The sequence below is a fragment of the Heptranchias perlo genome, chromosome 3 (genome assembly GCF_035084215.1).
Source record: "Heptranchias perlo isolate sHepPer1 chromosome 3, sHepPer1.hap1, whole genome shotgun sequence".
Lineage (NCBI taxonomy): Eukaryota > Metazoa > Chordata > Chondrichthyes > Hexanchiformes > Hexanchidae > Heptranchias > Heptranchias perlo.
The window spans coordinates 11,099,470-11,122,173 of record NC_090327.1 but is presented as its reverse complement, the minus strand read 5'-3'; the positions used below and the strand labels follow the sequence as shown (position 1 = coordinate 11,122,173).

Below are 22,704 nucleotides of genomic sequence, written 5' to 3'. Positions count from 1 at the left end.
ACAAAGAAAGTTGTAAATAAAGAGTTAACCCCTCTGCCCCCCCCGAAGCAGGTGAACTGATCATTCTGAGTTTCGAGTTGTGCTACTCGCCAAGGCTGTAAGATCTGTAAAATTGTTGTATTTTAATGTCAATAAAATTAATTATTTACAAAAGTTTTCAGCCTCGGTTGGTCCGTACCTCTCGGTACCCTAACGAGTATAGAGTTAAAAAATAAACCAACAACCACATTGCAGGCTTCTCCAGGGTGCAAGTTGTCATAGACTGCACCCTCATTGCCTTACATGCTCCCCTTCACCAGCCTGGCATCTTTCTGAATAGAAAGGGGTTCCACTCCTTCAATGTCCAGCTTGTTTGCGACCACAGGCAGTGCATCATGCAGTTCTGTGCCTGGTTTCCTGGCAGCAGTCATGACTCATTCATCCTATGCCAGTCCTCTGTGCCTCCTTTATTCCAACCAGGCCGCCAAGTCACAGGCTGCCTACTGGGCGACAAGGGCTAGCCCCTTCAGACATGGCCCATGACTCTGGTCAGGAGCCTGGGCACAGCTGCAGAGCCGGCCTACAACGAGAGCCACGCTGCCACCAGAAATGTCATCAAACCGACCGGTGGCATGCACAAGCAATGCTTTCGCTGCCTGGACCATTCGGTTGGAGCTTTGCAGGGCAGCCTTGACCGTGCATCCAGATTTGTGATCGTGTGCTGCCTGCTGCATAACCTGACGATAATGAAGGACCAGCCCTTTCCACCATCTGGGCAGCAAGATGCGCAGGAGGAGGAAGAACAGCACAAACAGGAGAAAGAGAAGGAGCAACATCGACCACCAGTGGCCCCAGCTGCCAGAGCTCTTGGAGAGCAACTCAGCCAAGAGCGGCTCACATAACACAATCCCTTCCATCCCCAAAACAACAAGTCATGCAATCCTTATCACCACTATCCTTACTACCACTGTCCAGTTACCTTCCTTCAGTCCAGCCTGATGGGTCTTGCCCTCACTTAGAATCATAGAATCATAGAATGATATAGAATCACAGAAGGAGGCCATTCAGCCCATCGTGTCTGTGCCGGCTCTTTGAAAGAGCTATCCAATTAGTTCCAATCCTCTGCTCTCTCCCCATAGCCCTGCAATATTTTCTCCTTCAAGTAATTATCCAATTCCCTTTTGAAAGTTACAATTGAATCGGCTTCCACCACCCGTTCAGGCCGTGCATTCCAGATCATAACAACTCGCTGCGTAAAAAAATTCCCTTCATCTCGCCTCTGGTTCTTTTGCCTATTACCTTAAATCTGTGTCCTCTGGTTACCGGCCCTTCTGCCAGTGGAAACAGTTTCTCCTAATTTACTCTATCAAAACCCTTCATGATTTTGAACACCTCTATTAAATCTCCCTTTAACCTTCCCTGCCCAAAGGAGAACAACTCCAGCTTTTCCAGTCTCTCCACATAACTGAAGTCCCTCATCCCTGGTACCATTCTAGTGAATCTCCTCTGCACCCTCTCTAAGGCCTTGGTATCCTTCCTAAAGTGTGATGTCCAGAATTGGACACAATACTCCAGCTGAGGCCTAACTAGTGATTTATAAAGGTTGACCTAACTTCCTTCCTTACTCCATGGCTCGTTTTATAAAGCCCAGGATCACATATGCTTTTTTAACAGCCTCCTCAACTTGTCTTGCCACCTCCAGGACTCTATTCTTGCAACCCCTTTAAAATTGTATTATTTCACAACAAATATTAACACCAACACCAAATCCAGGAAAAAAAAATCAATCCAGCCACCCTATTCCATCATTAAACAGGAAAAATTAAGAATCATCCTTGTGCAACCCCTTAGTGCCTGTCTTGCGTGCTTGTTTGCCTATCCTAGTCCTCCTATAAAGTCTTTCCCCAGTAGCTATGCGTTGGGAGATGGAAGGCTTCTGAGTTTCCATGGAGGGCACTTCAGATGGGCATGGTGAGCGACCTTGAGAAGCTCTGGGCCTTGAGGGCCCGGCTGCAAAATGCAACATCTCGTTGCGAGCCAGGGTAGCCTGGCCCAGCTGGCCGTGTGGCACGAACAAGGGCGCTGGCGGATTGGATGGTGGGGGAGCAAGCATGTAGTTATCCTGACCAAGGACATCAGGTGCCCCTCCCATGGAGACAGGGTCACCCTCCTGGGGCTGCACCTCTGCACTCCTACAGGAAGAACCTGATTTTCCAGTGATTCTTCAACCTGGTCTATACACAAACATTCTTAATGTTTCCAATTCTAGTTGCTTCAGTGGTTTCGAATCCGTTTCATATACCATTTGCTTTTTTAGTATATCATATGCTGGATGCAACACTCTGTTGTTTTACGATTCTCAGCTCTTTGAACAGATTACCAAATGTAAGGAATCTTACAACACCAGGTTATAGTCCAACTGTTTTATTTAAAAATCACAAGCTTTCGGAGGCTTTCTCCTTCGTCAGGTGAGTGAGACACACGCTCACCTGACGAAGGAGAAAGCCTCCGAAAGCTTGTGATTTTTAAATAAAACGGTTGGACTATAACCTGGTGTTGTAAGATTCCTTACATTTGTCAACCCCAGTCCATCACCGGCATCTCCACATCAACAGATTACCAGATAAGGATGAGAGGGCCATTGGCTTTGATGTATGCTGTTATAGCAACAATCTCCTTCTCTTACAACACCCCCTGCTGTGATGAAAAGCTTGTGTTTTAAAAGCCTGATAACTCTTTAAGCTGAATATTATCCATCTAACTTATTTATTTCATAATCTATAAATATATATATCCACACAAAACAATATCTTTGCCACTGAAATGCTATCGAACACCTTTGGCATCTCCAGACTCTTCTATTCTAATGCTCTTTTGTATGTATCCTGTTCAACATTTGGTCCTACTCAACCATCAACCCCTCCTCACTGATTTACAATGGTCTCCATTCCCCAATGCAATTAAATTTAAAACCCTTAGCCTTATCTACAAATTCTTCCATTGTCAAACCTCAACCTGGCTCTGCGACCTCCTCCATCTCTATAATCCTCTCCCGAATGCTCTATTCCCCTAACTCCAGCCTTCTGTACATCCTCCTCTTGCATTGCCTCGCCATTAGTAGCAGAAACTTAAGCCACCTTGGTGTTACTCTCCGGAATGGTCTCCTTAAACTCTTTGCCTCGCCATCTCCCTCTTTCTCCACCTTTAAGAACATGCTCAAATCCCATCTCTTCGACAAGAGTTTTTGGTTACTCCTGATCTTTCCCTCACTGGCTCAGCATAAGTTTCTTTATGCCTGCTTTGTGAAGGATATTTCTTTACATTAAAAGTCCAATATAAATGCGAGTTCTTGTATTATGCGAATTGCTTTGAGCCATCTCAAAGAGATGCGATAAATCGTTCTATAAATGCAATTCTTTCTTTCTTTTCACTTGCAGTATGCTGGATGCACAACAGACCAATGAGAAAGAAATCAGAATAAACTGAAACTGAAAAAGACAAATAGAAAAATAATCCAAAAATATTAAATACTTTATGCCAGAAAATAAGCTTTAAAAATCTAGAAACATAAAAACACTATTTTTTTTTAGTGCCAACTCAAAAAAGACTGCGACAATTCCCCCCCCCGAAGCGTTCCTTTAATAATGCAGCTCTGTTTTATTTTGCAGTAAATCAGAACTGGAAAGCAAGTCTCCTGTAACTAACTGTTGAGTTGAAATTTCCTGGTTTACAGTCAAGTGGGTAACAAGGCCAGATTGCCAAACTAAGTCATTTGTTTAATTTATGTGCTCTTCGAAATATATCCAAACCTGAAAAATGAACATTTAGCTCTTTGAAGTCTTAAACAGCTGCAAAATATTTTAATGAGGCTTTCCTCAAAAGGGCAGTTAGCGAGAGACAAAAGCCAAAGGCCCCTTCACTCTCAACCAGTTTCACTCCTAACCTCCCCTCTCCCTCCTATTCTCCCTTCCCATCTGTTTCCTTCAAAGAGGCTTTGTTTGCTTTCGAGGCATCGAAAGAAGTGCTGGAGAGGTAGAGCTGGGCGTTGTCAGCGTACATGTGAAAACTGGCGCTGAGTCTGCGGATGACATAACCGAGGGGCAGCATGTAGATGAAGAAGAAGAGGGCAAGAACGTCCCTCTGAGCTGGACAATGAAGGAGAGGCGTTGAAGGAGGGTGGTGTGCGAGAGAGAGAGAGAGAGAGAGAGAGAGAAGGATGAGAAGGGATAGTGCCACATGGTCACAGTCACACAGGATGTCATTTGTGACTTTGACAAGGGCCATTTCAGTGCTGTGGCACGAGCAGAAATCTAATTAGAGAGATTCGAACATGGAGTTGAGGAAAAGACAGGCACAGATTCAAAAGGTGTCAACATGTACAAAGAACTTTAGAAATGAGAGGGTGGTTGGAGATGGGAGAGTAATTTGTCAACCAGAATAGGTGTGAACAATATCCAAAATAACTTTCATTGGCTGAAGCACACCGGTTCTGATACTGCATCTGAATGCTAATCTATATTTCCCAACCCCGTCGTCCTGTGAATTGAACTCCATGAGAGATACGTTTAACTCAATGATGGCATTTTAACATATATTACACCACACTTTTCCAATGGTGGCATAAGGCTTTTGAAATTCGTCCTCTTGTTTTTCAAAAATTAGTTGAAGCAATGCTACTGAACAGAAAGTGCTAGAAGCTAAAATAAAATAAGTACAGCTGACTGAATGGCACTGATACATCCTGAGAAATCAGGAGCACTCCTCAAGATGCTAAAGGTGCAGAATCCCAATTCAGCTCAGAGTCACAGCCCTGAGCAAAAATATCAGGTCCAAGTCCAAGCTCTAGGTTCTTTGAGAAAAGTTGAGGCCTTCAAATCAAAACTTTAACAAAGTGCATAAAAAGAAACAAAAGACAATTCAATGGATAAATGTATTCACATTATACCGAAATATGTGATTTTTGAGGTTTTTTATTGCGTTTGATCCCTTATTTTGAACATTCGAAATTTCGCTTACTATAAAAAATGGTAAGAAAAACATTTTCAGAAATCATTTTGAGCAATTTATGAGAGGCTATTGGCCAGAATTCACAATCACAATGATGCGTTTAAATAGGCCCAACCCATTATAAATACAGGCATAAGAATTTACAATGGGAGAAACTGACCCAAACAGTGGGAGCGCAAGGTAACAACAGGAAGTCAGTTGCACAGACAGGAAGTATGCACAGACGTGAGATTTTTAGGATATTAAAGCTAGATATAGATAAATAGTTTCAGTTTCAGTACAGAAAGTAAAAGAACAAAAAAAAACAGTTACGTCCAACAAATCCTTCTCGACCTCGCTGCAGCCTTTGACGCACTCGAGCACACAACCCTCCTTCAACACCTCTCCTTCATTGTCCAGCTCAGTGGGATTTCCTTGTCCTCTTCTTCATCTGCTTGGGTTATATCATCCGCAGTAACAGCACCAGCTTCCACATGTACGCTGACAACGACCAGCTCTACCATGAACACAGAACTATAAATGCTATCATTGTTTATGTACAAGCATTACCATGGCTGTTGCTAGCACATTACCATTTAGATTATGGAAGATAGATCTGTATCATTGCTGCTAACGAAATTGACTATAAAACTCGTTCAATTATCTTGAAACCATTTGCAAAGAATTGTGTTATTACTTTCACAAACTAATTCCACAAGTAAAATTACCTTGCTGAAATCATTCTTTCTTAAGGTCAATGCTCTATATAATGATCATCACAATGGCATAACATTAGATATTGATCCAGTACTAAATGAAAAGAATAAAGCTTTATAATATAGCTTAACATGGTCAGAATTGTCCTGCTAAATACCTAGGATCAAATGTAGAAAAAACATTGTATCTTATTTAATACAGGCGTTTGAAGTTGAAATTACAAACCATAATGCACAACTGACAAAACTGGTAAAAAAGATTATCGAATCATACAGCATAAAAGGAGGGCATATGGTCCATCATGCCTGTGCTGGCTCTTTGAAAGAGCTACCCAATTAGTCCCACTCAATTGCTCTTTCATCATAGCCCTGCAAAGTTTTAAGTGTATTACATAGGATTTACAGCAAAGAAACAAGCCATTCAACCCAAAAGGTCTATTACAGTGTTTATGCTCCACTTGAGCCTCCTCCCACCTTACTTCATCTCACCTTATCAACATATATAGAATCATAGAAAGGTTACAGCACGGAAGGAGGCCATTTGGCCCATCGAGTCCACGCCGGCTCTATGCAAGAGCAATCCAGCTAGTCCCACTCCCCCGCCCTTTCCCCATAGCCCTGCAATTTTTTTCATTTCAAGTACTTATCCAGTTCCCTTTTGAAGGCCATGATTGAATCTGCCTCCACCAATCCCTCGGGCAGTACATTCCAGATCCTAACCACTCGCTGTGTAAAAAAGTTTTTCCTCATGTCACCTTTGGTTCTTTTGCCAATCACCTTAAATCTATGTCCTCTGGTTCTTGACCCTTCCGCCAATGGGAACAGTTTCTCTCTATCTACTCTGTCTAGACCCTTCATGATTTTGAATACCTCTATCAAATCTCCTCGCAACCTTCTCTGTTCCAAGGAGAACAAACCCAGCTTCTCCAGTCTATCCACATAACTAAAGTCCCTCATCTCTGGAATCATTCTAGTAAATCTCTTCTGCACCCTGGAAAGTTTTTTGAAAGTTACTATTGAATCTGCTTCCATCACCCTTTCAGGCGGTGAATTCCAGATTATAGCAACTCGCTGTGTGAAGTAATTTCTCCTTATCTGCCCCTCAATTTATTTCCATTGATTTCTAGACTTCCATCCTTAAGTTAGAAGAATCGCTGTAGGAAATGACGAGGATACCTGCCTCAGGTTCTTTTGCCAATTATCTTAAATCTGTGTCTTTTGGTTACTGACCTTCCTGCCAGTAGAAACGGTTTCTCCTAATTTACTCTATCAAAACCCTTCATACTTTTGAACACCTCTATTAAATCTCCCCTTAACCTTCTCTGCTCTAAGGAGAACAACCCCAGCTCCTCCAGTCCCTCCACATAACTGAAGTCCCTCATCCCTGGATTCATTCTAGTAAATCTGCTCTGTACTCTATCCAAGGCCTTGACACCCTTCCTAGAATGCAGTGCCCAGAATTGGACACAATACTCCAGCTGAGGCCTAGCCAGTGTCTTATAAAGATTTAGCATAACTACCTTGCTTTTGTATTCTATATCACTATTTCTAAAGCCCAGGATGCCATATGCCTTTTTAACAGCCTTCTCAATCTGCCCTGCCACTTTGAATGATTTGTGTGTGTGAACCCCCAGGTCTCTCTGTTCCCACACCCCACCTTTAAAATTGTACCATTTAGTTTATATTGCCTCTCCTCATTCTTCCAAAATGCATCTCTTTACACTTCTGTGAAGATGAATATTATTATTTATAATAATATAAATAATATATAATAGGGGAGTCTATAACGAGGGGGCATAGATTTAAAGTGAGAGGGGAGAGATACAAAAGGGTCCAGAGGGGCAATTTTTTCACTCAAAGGGTGGTGAGTGTCTGGAACGAGCTGCCAGAGGCAGTAGTAGAGGCGGGTACAATTTTGTCTTTTAAAAAGTATTTGGACAGTTACATGGGTAAGATGGGTATAGAGGGATATGGGCCAAGTGCAGGCAATTGGGACTAGCTTAGTGGTATAAACTGGGCGACATGGACATGTTGGGCCGAAGGGCTTGTTTCCATGTTGTAAACTTCTATAAAATGCTGTTGGGCTAAATTCATGAGTGATGCATAGAGAGCATATAAAACAATGAAAAAACAGCAGAGAACTAAACCCTTACAACACGGTGATGCAGCAAACACAAGTTTAACACGACATCTCTGCTTTGCAATTCTATCCCTCTAGAAATCAACCCCAGTGCTTGGTTTACTTTTTTTTATGGCCTTATTAACTTGCGTCGCTACTTTTAGTGATTTGTGTATCTGTACCCCCAGATCCCTCTGCTCCACTACCCCATTTGGACTCTTATTAGCCAAGCAGTTTGTGGCCCCCTTATTCTTCCTACCAAAATGTATCACTAAAAGTAGTGACACGGGTTAATAAGGCCATAAAAAAAGGCAAATCAAGCTCTCGGGTTCATTTCTAGAGGGATAGAATTGAAAAGCAAAGAACTTATGTTAAACTTGTATAGAACCTAAGTTAGACCACACTTGGACTATTGTGCACAGTTCTGGTCTCCATATTATAGGAAGGGTATAGAGGCATTGGAGAGGATGCAAAAAAGATTTACAAAGATGATACCAGAACTGAGAGGATATTCTTATCAGGAAAGGCTGAATAAGCTAGGGCTCTTTTCTCTAGAAAAGGGAAGGCTGAGGGGTGACCTGATAGCGGTCTTTAAGATAATGAAAGGGTTTGATAGGGTAGACGTAGAGAAAATGTTCCCACTTGTGGGGAGTCCAAAACTAGAGGTCATAAATATACAATAGTCACTAATAAATCCAATAGAGAATTCAGGGGAAACTTCTTTACCCAAAGAATGGTAAGACTGTGGATTGTGCAACCACAAGGAGTAATTGAGGCAAATAGCATAGATGCATTAAAGGGGAAGCTAGATAAGCATATGGGGGAGAAAGGAGGGTATCCAGATTGGTTTAGATGAAGTAGGAAGGGAGGAGGCTCATGTGGAGCATAAACGCTGGCACAGGCCAGTTGGGCCGAATGGCCTGTTTCTGTGATATAGTTTCGATGTAATTTGATATAGTATCTCACACTTATCTATATTGAAATTCATTTGCCAATTGCACGTCCATACTCCAAGTTTAACTATACCCCCCCCCCCCCAATTTGGCGTCGTCCGAAAATTTTGAAATTGTACTTCTGATTTTTGAGTCCAGATCGTTTATGTAAATGGTGAACAACAGTGGTCCTAGCACTGATCCTTGTGGAACACCACTTCCCACCTTTTGCCAATCTGAGTAACTACCTTTAACCCCTACTCTGTTTCTGTTTTGTAGCCAGCTTGCTATCCATTCTCTTACTTCTCCCCTGACTCCACATGCTCTAACTTTAGTCATGAGTCTACTATGCGGTACTTTATCGAAGGCCTTTTGAAAATCCAAATATATTACAGAGTTTTAACAAGAGTTTTACTAAAGGAAATAATTACCCTCCCTAGAACCATTGCTTGGTTGGACACTATAAAAGATTCATGTTGATGGATTACTTGAGTTAGATCGGCAAGTGAATACCATTAATGGAGGTACCGGTATAAAACCATAACACGTGGTTGTTAGTGGAACTACAACAGTCAGCCTGCCGAGAAAGGAAGTGAGGACCATGACATTCTTGTTTATAGCCCTTCTTTCACTATTTCACCTAGAAGGACAAGGGCAAGGGCAACAGGTGCATAGGAAACACCATCACCTCCAAGTTCCCCTCCAAGTCACGCACTGAGATATATCATCGTCGCTGGGTCAAAATTCTGGAACTCCCTACCTAACAACACTGTTGGAGGACCTTCACCCCATGGACAGTAGTGGTTCAAGAAGGCGGCTCACCGCCACCGCCTTCTCAAGGGCAACCAGAGATGGGCAATAAATGCTGGCCTTGAAAGCGACGCCCATACCCCCAGGATGAATAACAATAAAATTTGTGGAAGTGCTAAGCAAATACACCAAGATCAGTCATTTACTTTATTTCAATCCAAGTGTTCTGAATTATGAATATTTAATCATGTATGATTTTTAATATTTTGTACATTCCAGTTAATTTATATCAACAGTGGATCTGTGGTGGCATTATCCATGTTAAGTCAGAGAATGCGTTGTTTTATTAAAATAAGAACATTGCAACATGTACCAAATAATGTATTAGTTTATAATATTTATGTTGTGATGGCTTGTTCCTAATAGACGTATAGGGACTGCCTTGAGGAAGGCCTGTCTTCTGCTGAGCTGGAGTTAGCCTGTCCCTCTAAGGCCAGAAAGTCTAATTGCTATAAATAGGTACATCCTAAAGTGAATTTGAGGCCAATTGCTGCTGCTGAAGACATCAGGTGTATAAATTGGCAGCTACTTGGAAAGGCTCCTCACCTTTGGGAGAGACCAGATTGTCCTAACCAGTGAGGGAAAATTGGTCAGAACAGCCTTTAACTTTGACCTCCAGTTGACTTGTTTGGCCCTGACAGCCTCCATTTGTGCCTTTCCAAACTATTTGATTGGTTCATATCCAGGTGACAAAAAAAAATCCGATTTGTCCTATGAAATGCTGACACGTGGATTAAAACCCTGACCGTTAGTTTGAAAGACTGATGGTTGGCATGTGTTTCCTACGTCCTCCATGGGAAGGTTTCTTTGCAGAGTGAAGTTCTGCAGGATGCAGCAGAGAATGATTATTCTCCAGACTCCGGGTCTGGGCAGGCTGAGCCTGGATATTTCTTGCCAAACCTGCGTGAATTCAGGCAGGACAGAGGCAGTTTGTCGGGGGAAGCAGGACGGGAAGGCACTCATCCGATACACTGCCCCAGGGCCATTCTCAGATTTCAGGTCCTTTTCCCACGGACCCACCAGAACAGAGGCAGTGAGTACTCAAATGTTATTGAGTGGCAGCAATCCCCAAGTACACAGGGTGTCACCAAAAAGCCCTGAGGGAACAATCCTTCAACGGGAAAAGTTTTCATCCTGTGACTGTGCAGCTTATGAGTGATGCCAGCCCAGATCCTTTTGCTTGGGAATGCTTGCTACCCTGGAAGCTGTGGTGATTCTTTTCCTCTTCGACAAGCAAAGATGTATTCTTCAGCCAGAGTAACCTGTCCGGTTGATTGCTTAGAGCCCAGGGTTACCTACTTCACCACAGGCTGATCGCACCACTGGCTTCTGAGGACCTTGAATGGCAGCAGGTTTGATGAACCCTTCCGTGCCGCACGTATCATTGAACAAATAACAACAACAACTTGCTTTTACACAGCGCCTTTAACTCAGTAAAACGGCTCAAGGCTCTTCGCAGGAATGTTATCGGACAAAATTTGACACTTGACATAAGGAGATGTTGGGAGAGGTGACCAAAATCTTGGGCAAAGAGGTAGGTTTTCAGTGGCGTCTTAAATGTAGACCTGCCATTTTGGTCTCCTCATGCAACAGGGAGCTGCTCAGTTACTGTGAGCTACGATGATGTCAATAAACTGCTCCACAGGAAACAAAGCAATACAGATTGACATCTTTGTATTCCTGAAATCACTACTGGAAAATCGCTTCTACGAACCCTGCAGGCAGCCCAGTTTATTTTACTTTTGTGATGCAGGTATTAGTATTGGTTAAGCATGACACAAAAATAATAGTAGAGATTCTAGCAGTGTTTGTGAACTTTCAATTACCTTGCAGCAGATTACTTGGAAACGAGTGCTGTACCTCATCAGAGGTGTTCTGCTAGGCAGAAATGAAATAGCTCAGTACAACTTGATCCATAGATAGCTATATTCCTCTATATTTTGTCTCTGATGTTTCATTTGGATGCAACACAGATGAGACCAGTTTCTACATTCAGGGTATTAGCAGCAAGGTATTAAATATTACTCCAGGAGTCCCCGTTCTCAAAGAAAATTACAATAAAAATGACTAATATCAATGAAAGCTCACAGGGGCAACTATCAAATATAGTTATAACTTGTCAATCTCCCATAGCATTGCACACCGCAAGTCGTAGAATATGGTCACTCTTTTACCTGCAAGTTGCTGTTTCTCTCTGTCTTCCCTCTTCTGCTTTTGTCTTTCTGTCTCTCTTCTCTCCCCTTAACTCTTCTTTATGCTTTTCTTCTCTTTCCTTTCAGCTCAGAGGTGGTGGGTGATATGGGTGGTGTGACGTCGAAAGGAGCCACCAACAAATGCATACTGGGCCTCAGTGGACCCTATCCCATCCCAACCCCACTCCCAATTATTTGTGAATCACCCACACCACACACTCCCTCGCTCATTTCACATCCCCTACCCCTTTACTTTTCTGAAATCCAATTCCCCTTACTAACACCCATCACCCTCATCACTACCCTTACCTCTTTCCCTTTGAACCACTCATTCAACTCTTGTTTTGTCCCCTCCCCTTGCTCTGTTGACACTCACCTCACCCGTAACTTTTTATCCACTTCCCCCACTCCCACTCGCCCCCACAAGGATGCATACTTGGAGGCCCCCTCACAAACCTTCCCTCCCCCTCCTATCCTCCCTTTTATTTGTTTCCCTCAAAGAAAGAAAGACTTGAATTTATATAGTGCCTTTCACGACCCCAAAGCTCCTTACAGCCAATGAAGTACTTTTGAAGTGTAGTCACTGTTGTAATGTAAGAAATGCGGCAGCCAATTTGCTCACAGCAAGATCCATCAAACAGCAATGTGATAACGACTGTTTTTTGTGCTGTTGGTTGAGGGATAAATATTGGCCCCAGGACACCGGGGAGAACTCCCTTGCTCTTCTTCAAAATAATGCCATGGGATCTTTTACATTCACTTAGCACTTTTATAAACTTAACAGACGGAGCCTCGGTTTAACGTCTCATACAAAAGACACCACCTCCGACATAGAATTCATGCTGAAGTTCTTGGAGTGGGACTTGAACCCACAACCTACTGACTCAGAGGCAAGACTGTTACCCAACTGAGCCACGGCTGACACCTGAAAAGGCTTTTGTTTGCTTTCAAAATTGAACTCGAATGAGGAAAAGACTTGTCTCTGCCTCTCTCTCCTCCTCCTCTGTTTCATAGATGTAATTCATTTGAATCAGCAGGTGGAGACTGGGGTGGGTGGGCTGAGCATACTTCTTTGCTGGCGTGAGGCCCAAGCCATTGTGAGCCTTAGGCCTCATTTACACGCTGCCCGCAAGTTGCAGCGTCGAGGGGGTAACGGCTGTGGGCTAAAAAAATAGGCCGGCTTCCACGCTGACCAGGCCGAGAGTTGGACTGTTGAGGGGGGGGGGGGGGGGGTTGGAATGGGGAGAACATCCCAGGGAGGGCCCTGGATTAGTCGGCAGCAGCGAATGAATTATTTTTTGTGGGCCCAGGAGAAATTCTGCTCCAGCAATCCCTTTAATTTTGTACCTTGAGATTCCAAGTGAGGTCCTATGCGTGTCATAGGACCCTGATTTGCATTTTGCAAGAGGCCTAATCCCAACCCCCTCCCCTCGAACCCTGGAACCCAGGCCGGGTGCTTTGCCTGCTCATCTCAGGGCTCTACCCAAGAGGTTAGACAGACTGGGACTTTTTTCCCTGGAGAGTAGGAGGTTAAGGGGTGATCTTATAGATGGCTATAAAATAATGAGGGGCATAGATAAGGTCGATAGTCAAAATCTTTTCCCAAAGGTAGGGGAGTCTATAACGAGGGGGCACAGATTTAAGGTGAGAGGGGAGAGATACAAAAGGGTCCAGAGGGGCAATTTTTTCACTCAAAGGGTGGTGAGTGTCTGGAACGAGCTGCCAGAGGCAGTAGTAGAGGCGGGTACAATTTTGTCTTTTAAAAAGCATTTGGACAGTTACATGGGTAAGATGGGTATAGAGGGATATGGGCCAAGTGCAGGAAATTGGGACTAGCTTAGTGGTATAAACTGGGCGACATGGACATGTTGGGCTGAAGGGCCTGTTTCCATGTTGTAACTTCTATGATTCTATGGAGGCCAGAACGCCAGCGTAAATGGGGCTGCAAGTGACCCGACGCCATAATCTGGCCACTCCTGACCCGTTTACACTGGATGGAGGGGGTTAAAATCAAGACACTCCTTGCTAATGTCAGAAAGTCGGAGGCGGATAATGGAGGGCCCGAGAGCGGGAGAGCTGAGCTCAGCGAGATCGGAGGGGGATAAAGGAGGGCCCGAGAGCGGGAGAGCTGAGCTCAGCGAGATCGGAGGGGGATAAAGGAGGGCCCGAGGGCGGGAGAGCTGAGCTCAGCGAGATCGGAGGCGGATAAAGGAAGGCCCGAGAGCGGGAGAGCTGAGCTCAGCGAGGTCGGAGGGAGGGGGATAAAGGAGGGCCCGAGAGCGGGAGAGCTGAGCTCAGCGAGGTCGGAGGGAGGGGGATAAAGGAGGGCCCGAGAGCGGGAGAGCTGAGCTCAGCGAGATCGGAGGGAGGGGGATAAAGGAGGGCCCGAGAGCGGGAGAGCTGAGCTCAGCGAGATCGGAGGCGGATAAAGGAGGGCCCGAGAGCGGGAGAGCTGAGCTGAGCGAGGTCGGAGGCGGATAAAGGAGGGCCCGAGAGCGGGAGAGCTGAGCTAAGGGAGATCGGAGGGGGATAAAGGAGGGCCCGAGAGCGGGAGAGCTGAGCTCAGCGAGGTCGGAGGGGGGATAAAGGAGGGCCCGAGAGCGGGAGAGGTGAGCTGAGTGAGATCGGAGGGAGGGGGATAAAGGAGGGCCCGAGAGCGGGAGAGCTGAGCTAAGGGAGATCGGAGGGGGATAAAGGAGGGCCCGAGAGCGGGAGAGCTGAGCTAAGGGAGATCGGAGGGGGATAAAGGAGGGCCCGAGAGCGGGAGAGCTGAGCTAAGGGAGATCGGAGGGGGATAAAGGAGGGCCCGAGAGCGGGAGAGCTGAGCTAAGGGAGATCGGAGGGGGATAAAGGAGGGCCCGAGAGCGGGAGAGGTGAGCTGAGCGAGGTCGGAGGGGGATAAAGGAGGGCCCGAGAGCGGGAGAGCTGAGCTGAGCGAGGTCGGAGGGGGGATAAAGGAGGGCCCGAGAGCGGGAGAGCTGAGCTAAGGGAGATCGGAGGGGGATAAAGGAGGGCCCGAGAGCGGGAGAGCTGAGCTAAGGGAGATCGGAGGGGGATAAAGGAGGGCCCGAGAGCGGGAGAGCTGAGCTAAGGGAGATCGGAGGGGGATAAAGGAGGGCCCGAGAGCGGGAGAGGTGAGCTGAGCGAGGTCGGAGGGGGATAAAGGAGGGCCCGAGAGCGGGAGAGCTGAGCTAAGGGAGATCGGAGGGGGATAAACTGGGACCAGCGGCGGAGTTCCAGAGGTGACGTCACCAGTGAAAAAGGGACGCGGCGCAGGGGAGGCTGCTGATTGGTGAGTAGGTTCAGTGAATCAAGGTCCCTGTGAGGAGGGCAAGCAAGTTGACGAGGAGGAGGATCGAGCAACTGCAGCTGCTGGAGGCACGAAGTCACAGCCAACAGGTAAGTGATTGGCTGGTGACTGGTAAGTAGTTTTTCTTTCCTTTTTTTTCTCTTGACATTGTAGTTGTTGTCAAGCTAACTTAAGGGTTAAGTCATGGCAGGAGATCCCAGCGCCGTGTCATGTTCCACTTGTGGGATGTGGGAATTCAGGGCTCCTTCCTGTATCCCTGATTCCTTCACCTGCGGGAAGTGTGTCCAGCTGCAGCTACTGTTTGACCGCTTGACGGCTCTGGAGCTGCGGATGGACTCACTTTGGGACATCCGCGATGCTGAGGAAGTCGTGGATAGCACGTTCAGTGAGTTGGTCACACCACAGATAAAAATTACTGAGGGAGATAGTGAATGGGTGACCAACAGACAGAGGAAGAGTAGGAAGGCAGGGCAGGGGTCCCCTGCGGTCATCTCCCTCCAAAACAGGTATACCGTTTTGGATACTGTTGGGGGAGATGGCTCACCAGGGGAAGGTGACAGCGGCCAGGTTCATGGCACCGTGGCTGGCTCTGCTGCACAGGAGGGCAGGAAAAAGAGTGGCAGAGCTATAGTGATAGGGGGCTCGATTGTAAGGGGAATAGACAGGCGTTTCTGCGGATGCAACCGAGACTCCAGGATGGTATGTTGCCTCCCTGGTGCAAGGGTCAGGGATGTCTCGGAGCGGCTGCAGGACATTCTGGAGGTGGAGGGTGAACAGCCAGTTGTCGTGGTGCATATAGGTACCAACGATATAGGTAAAAAACAGGATGAGGTCCGACAAGCTGAATTTAGGGAGTTAGGAGTTAAAGTAAAGAGTAGGACCTCAAAGGTAGTAATCTCAGGATTGCTACCAGTGCCACGGGCTAGTCAGAGTAGGAATGACAGGATAGCTAGGATGAATACGTGGCTTGAGAGATGGTCCAAGAGGGAGGGATTCAAATTCCTGGGCCATTGGAACCGGTTCTGGGGGAGGTGGGACCAGTACAAATTGGACAGTCTGCATCTGGGCAGGACTGGAACCAATGTCCTCGGGGGAGTGTTTGTTAGTGCTGTTGGGGAGGGTTTAAACTAATGTGGCAGGGGGATGGGAACCGATGCAGGAAGTCAGTGGGAAGTAAAGTGGTGACAGAAACAAAAGGCAGTAAGGGAGAGTGTACAAAACATGACCGGACAGATGGTCTGAGAAAGCAGGGCAAAGACCAAGGGAAGTCTAGATTAAACTGCATTTATTTCAATGCAAGAAGTCTGATGGGCAAGGCAGATGAACTCAGGGCATGGATGGGTACATGGGACTGGGATGTTATAGCTATTACTGAAACATGGCTAAGGGAGGGGCAGGACTGGCAGCTCAATGTTCCAGGGTACAGATGCTATAGGAAAGATAGAGCAGGAGGTAAGAGAGGAGGGGGAGTTGCGTTCTTGATTAGGGAGAACATCACGGCAATAGTGAGAGGGGATATATCCGAGGGTTCGCCCACTGAGTCTATATGGGTAGAACTGAAAAATAAGAAGGGAGAGATCACTTTGATAGGATTGTACTACAGACCCCCAAATAGTCAACGGGAAATTGAGGAGCAAATATGTAAGGAGATTACAGACAGCTGCAAGAAAAATAGGGTGGTGATAGTAGGGGACTTTAACTTTCCCAACATTGACTGGGACAGCCATAGCATTAGGGGCTTGGATGGGGAGAAATTTGTTGAGTGTATTCAGGAGGAATTTCTCATTCAGTATGTGGATGGCCCGACTAGAGAGGGGGCAAAACTTGACCTCCTCTTGGGAAATAAGGAAGGGCAGGTAACAGAAGTGTTAGTGAGGGATCACTTTGGGACCAGTGATCATAATTCCATTAGTTTTAAGATAGCTATGGAGAAGGATAGGTCTGGCCCAAAAGTTAAAATTCTAAATTGGGGAAAGGCCAATTTTGATGGTATTAGACAGGAACTTTCAGAAGTTGATTGGGAGAGTCTGTTGGCAGGCAAAGGGGCGTCTGGTAAGTGGGAGGCTTTCAAAAGTGTGTTAACCAGGGTTCAGGGTAAGCACATTCCTTATAAAGTGAAGGGCAAGGCTGGTAGAAGTAGGGAACCTTGGATGACTCGGGAGATTGAGGCCCTAGTCAAAAAGAAGAAGGAGGCATATGACATGCATAGGCAGCTGGGATCAAATGGATCCCTTGAAGAGTATAGAGATTGCCGGAGTAGAGTTAAGAGAGAAATCAGGAGGGCAAAAAGGGGACATGAGATTGATTTGGCAGATAAGGCAAAGGAGAATCCAAAGAGCTTCTACAAATACATAAAGGGCAAAAGAGTAATTAGGGAGAGAGTAGGGCCTCTTAAGGATCAACAAGGTCATCTATGTGCGGAACCACAAGAGATGGGTGAGATCCTAAATGAATATTTCGCATCGGTATTTACGGTTGAGAAAGGCATGGATGTTAAGGAACTTGGGGAAATAAATAGTGATGTCTTGAGGAGTTTAAATATTACAGAGAGTGAGGTGCTGGAAGTCTTAATGCGCATCAAGGTAGATAAATCTCCGGGACCTGATTAAATGTATCCCAGGACGTTATGGGAGGTTAGGGAGGAAATTGCGGGTCCCCTAGCAGAGATATTTGAATCATCCACCGCTACAGGTGAGGTGTCTGAAGATTGGAGGGTAACAAATGTTCTGCCTTTGTTTAAGAAGGGCGGCAGGAAAAGCCTGGGAACTACAGACCGGTGAGCCTGACATCTGTAGTGGGTAAGCTGTTAGAGGGTATTCTGAGAGACAGGATCTACAGGCATTTGGAGAGGCAGGGACTGATTAGGAACAGTCAGCATGGTTTTGTGAGTGGAAAATCATGTCTCACGAATTTGATTGAGTTTTTTGAAGGGGTAACCAAGAAGATAGATGAGGGCTGTGCAGTAGACGTGGTCTACATGGACTTTAGCAAAGCCTTTGACAAGGTACCGCATGGTAGGTTGTTACATAAGGTTAAATCTCACGGGATCCAAGGTGAGGTAGCCAATTGGATACAAAATTGGCTTGACGACAGAAGACAGAGGGTGGTTGTAGAGGGTTGTTTTTAAAACTGGAGGCCTGTGACCAGCGGTGTGCCTCAGGGATCGGTGCTGGGTCCGCTGTTATTTGTTATTTATATCAATGATTTGGATGAGAATTTAGGAGGCATGGTTAGTAAGTTTGCAGATGACACCAAGATTGGTGGCATTGTGGACAGTGAAGAAGGTTATCGAGGATTGCAACGGGATCTTGATAAATTGGGCCAGTGGGCCGATGAATGGCAGATGGAGTTTAATTTAGATAAATGTGAGGTGATGCATTTTGGTAGATCGAATCGGGCCAGGACCTACTCCGTTAATGGTAGGGCATTGGGGAGAGTTATAGAACAAAGAGATCTAGGAGTACAGGTTCATAGCTCCTTGAAAGTGGAGTCACAGGTGGATAGGGTGGTGAAGAAGGCATTCAGCATGCTTGGTTTCATTGGTCAGAACATTGAATACAGGAGTTGGGATGTCTTGTTGAAGTTGTACAAGACATTAGTAAGGCCACACTTGGAATACTGTGTACAGTTCTGGTCACCCTATTATAGAAAGGATATTATTAAACTAGAAAGAGTGCAGAAAAGATTTACTGGGATGCTACCGGGACTTGATGGTTTGACTTATAGGGAGAGGTTGGATAGACTGAGACTTTTTTCCCTGGAGAGTAGGAGGTTGAGGGGTGATCTTATCGAAGTCTATAAAATAATGAGGGGCATAGATAAGGTAGATAGTCAAAATCTTTTCCCAAATGTTGGGGAGTCTATAACGAGGGGGCATAGATTTAAGGTGAGAGGGGAGAGATACAAAAGGGTCCAGAGGGGCAATTTTTTCACTCAAAGGGTGGTGAGTGTCTGGAACGAGCTGCCAGAGGCAGTAGTAGAGGCGGGTACAATTTTGTCTTTTAAAAAGCATTTGGACAGTTACATGGGTAAGATGGGTATAGAGGGATATGGGCCAAGTGCAGGAAATTGGGACTAGCTTAGTGGTATAAACTGGGCGACATGGACATGTTGGGCCGAAGGGCCTGTTTCCATGTTGTAAACTTCTATGATTGTATGATTCTATAAGTAACTCTCCCAGGTGTGACATGATAGTCACACCTTATCTTGTCCTGTGTGGGAACCTGTGTGAAATGAGAGGCACCAACTCAGGGAAGATCATTTGGTGGGACTCATAATGATGTCACATCCCCTGACATTTGTGCGTGACCCCTTGAGAAATAGAAGATGGATAGGCAAGGGGGTTTGTAGAACAGAGATCTGCAGTCTCGCATCCTCAGCATGTTCAGGCTTCACTAACTCAAAGGTATTCCAGGAACCTCCATGTGTCTTAGAAGTGATTGACAGAAAAACAGGTGAACCTTTCATACATGAATGCGTCACTCAGGTTGGTCAATTGAAAGTAAGAAGCTTCTCTTTGAAATTAAGGCAAAGAAAGAAGGCATCTGGTACACCTCTGTCAGTCTCTCTTCATCTATCTTTGATTCTCTTTGTTAGATGTAGTATCTCTTTGTTAGTTAGAAGAAGATTCTCTCTAGTCTCTTCTGTAAGTAACCTTTACCTTGTAGATGTAGAAATGTACCTTTACAAGTACAAAGTATCTTCAGGATAGAGAGTCAGAGGTTATGGAAGTCAAATTGTACAGTGACAGCCAGAGGTAAACGTGTTACTTAAGTGTGTCTGAGGTCAGACTTACATTTATATCGCGCCTTTCACAACCTCAGGACATCTCAAAGTGCATTACAGCCAATGAAGTACTTTTGAAGTGTCGTCACTGTTGTAATGTAAGAAACGTGGCAACCAATTTGTGCACAACAAGATCCCACAAGCAGCAATGTGATAATGAACAAGTCATTTTTTTAAAGTTGTTGGTTGAGGGATAAATATTGGCCAGGACACTGGGAGAGGACTCCCCTGCTCTTCTTCGAAATAGTGCCATAGGGTCTATTCCATCCACCTGAAAGAGAGACAGTGCCTCGGTTTAACATCTCATCCAAAAGATAGCTCCACCGACAGTGCAGCACTAACGTGTCAGTGATATACTTTGTGCTCAAGCCCCTGGAATGGGACTTGAACTCACAACCATGCTGACTCACTCAGGTGAGAGCTAAACCAGTTTGCCAATATTGCCATTGGTACAAAGGTGCGCTCAGCCAGGACTGAGAATCCAAGTGAAACAGATAACTCCACACCCAAATGGGCTCATCAACTCAACTCTCCAGAAGTGAAGGCCGGTGTCCCTGAGGCGGAAGGAGATCGACTGAACCATGCTGCTCGTAAGGACAAGGTTGTATAAGCTCTGGAAACATTGCTCCCGACAGCCTCGAGACTTTAATCTATCCAGTAGACTGGCCGTCTAACTTGTCAGCTAACTAGGAATTTAACCCTAATTTAACCTCACCAATTTGTAGTAGTCTCAGATAGTGAGCTCAGCTATAATTTAATACTCAGCTGTTAATACAGTGATATACTGGATTAACTTCACAACCTCATTTTGTCAAGTAACTCTGTTCAGTTGTTTGTTATTCAAAACTGCTAGGCGACTCTGACTATATCTATTGATTGCTCAATATTTAAGTTGTGATTTTGTAGTCAATAAATAGTTGTCTGACATTTTCTTTGATGATTTTGGCAAGAATGGATTAATTCATTCACTCAGTATGGGTATCCTAATTGAGGGTTAACAAGGTGAACTCAATTCAATCTTAACTGGATGGTGTAAGATGGTTTGGCTTCATTCACTCCTAGACTTAAACTGGATAGTAAAAACCCCAGACCATCCTGCAGGAAAGAATCATAGAATCATATAGCACAGAAGGAGGCCATTCGGCCCATCGTGCCTGTGCCTGCTCTTTGAAAGAGAACATAAGAACATAAGAAATAGGAGCAGGAGTAGGCCAATCGGCCCCTCGAGCCTGCTCTGCCATTCATTAAGATCATGGCTGATCTGATCCTCACCTCAAATCTAAATTCATGTCCAATTTCCTGCCCGCTCCCCGTAACCCCTAATTCCCTTTACTTCTAGGGAACTGTCTATTTCTGTTTTAAATTTATTTAATGATGTAGCTTCCAGAGCTTCCTGGGGCAGCAAATTCCACAGACCTACTACCCTCTGAGTGAAGAAGTTTCTCCTCATCTCAGTTTTGAAAGAGCAGCCCCTTATTCTAAGATTATGCCCCCAAGTTCTAGTTTCACCCATCCTTGGGAACATCCTTACCGCATCGACCCGATCAAGCCCCTCAAAAGCTATCCAATTAGTCCCACTCCCCCTGCCCTTTTCCCATAGCCCTTCAATTTTTTTTTCCTTTTCACACGCATATCCTTTTGCAAGTTATTATTGAATTTGCTTCCACCACCCTTTCAGGCAGTGCATTCCAGATCGTAACAACATGCTGTGTAAAAAAAAATCCTCCTCATCTGGTTTGTCTGGTAATATTAAATGTAACTCATTGTACGGATGACAGAATGAGTAGAAAGAACAAACAACCCTTTCGAAGCTTGAACTGATAATGAGCAAGAGGCTTTCCGACTGCAAGAATCCTTCACTACTGATTTCGTTTTCAAGCAGCAATGCGCACTGGCACTTGAACTTTTGTTCCTCCCAATGAGTCCGAGGTGCCATCAAGCCAAGCTGTGAACACAATGTGGCATCTCAACCCTGCGACCCAGTGAAAGATAGAACAAGACTCGACAAATGTACAGATCAAAAGAACCGCATGTCTAAAACAGGGAGAAAGTGGAATGGAGTAAGCTGTGTTAAACCTCCAGAATGGAAAGCAAAAAATTACTAAACCAGGGACATCAACCTCTCGACATTGGCATGGGGCCAATTTTAACATGGCCAAGTCAGCGTTAATGAATAATCAAATCTCGTTCAAATTTAGGACAATTTTGATTCAGAATTTAGTTTTCTTGTTATTCCCAGTGAGCAAAATGTTCTTTTAATTTGTTCCAGTCAACTTAAATGACCACACAACAACAGCAACTTGCATTTATATAACGCCCTTAACCGAATAAAATGAACAATTCTGCCAGCAATAGCTGCTCTGGTTCAACTACTACCACAATAAAGGAAACTCTGATTTTTCAAGAATGTGGAAACTTTACAGGGGGGAGAACTTAAATTCAGCTCAGTCCTTGGAGCCTGCCTTTGTGGGATGGAAAATGACTGACGCAGCCCTAAGGTACCTGCTTACTGTGACTACACCCAGCTATGTTTCATACAATCATAGAATCTTACCGCACAGAAGGAGGTAATTCAGCCCATCGTGCCTGTGTCGGCTCTTTGAAAGAGCTCTCCAATTAGACTCACTCCCCTGCTCTTTCCCCATAGCCAAGCAAATTTCTCCCCTGCAAGTAGATATTCAATTCCCTCTCGAAAGTTACTATTGAATCTGCTTCAACCATCCTTTCAGGCATAGCATCTGGATCACAACAACTCACCGTGTAACAAAAATTTCTCCTCATCTCCCCTCTGGCTCTTTTGCCAATTATCTTAAATCTGTGTCCTCTGGTTACCGACCCTCCTGCCAGTGGGAACAGTTTCTCCTTATTTACTCTA

At 45.1% G+C, this 22,704-nt stretch overlaps 1 long non-coding RNA gene across 1 annotated transcript in view; it reads right to left on the bottom strand.

The window, feature by feature from the left end:
- Positions 1 to 5,014: 5,014 nt before the first annotated feature.
- Positions 5,015 to 22,704, bottom strand: part of LOC137305960 (uncharacterized) — a 67,109-nt gene continuing 49,419 nt past the window's right edge. The window contains exon 4 of the long non-coding RNA XR_010958796.1: positions 5,015 to 5,482. This is a non-coding gene — a long non-coding RNA (uncharacterized lncRNA). The remainder of the gene's footprint in view (positions 5,483 to 22,704) is intronic.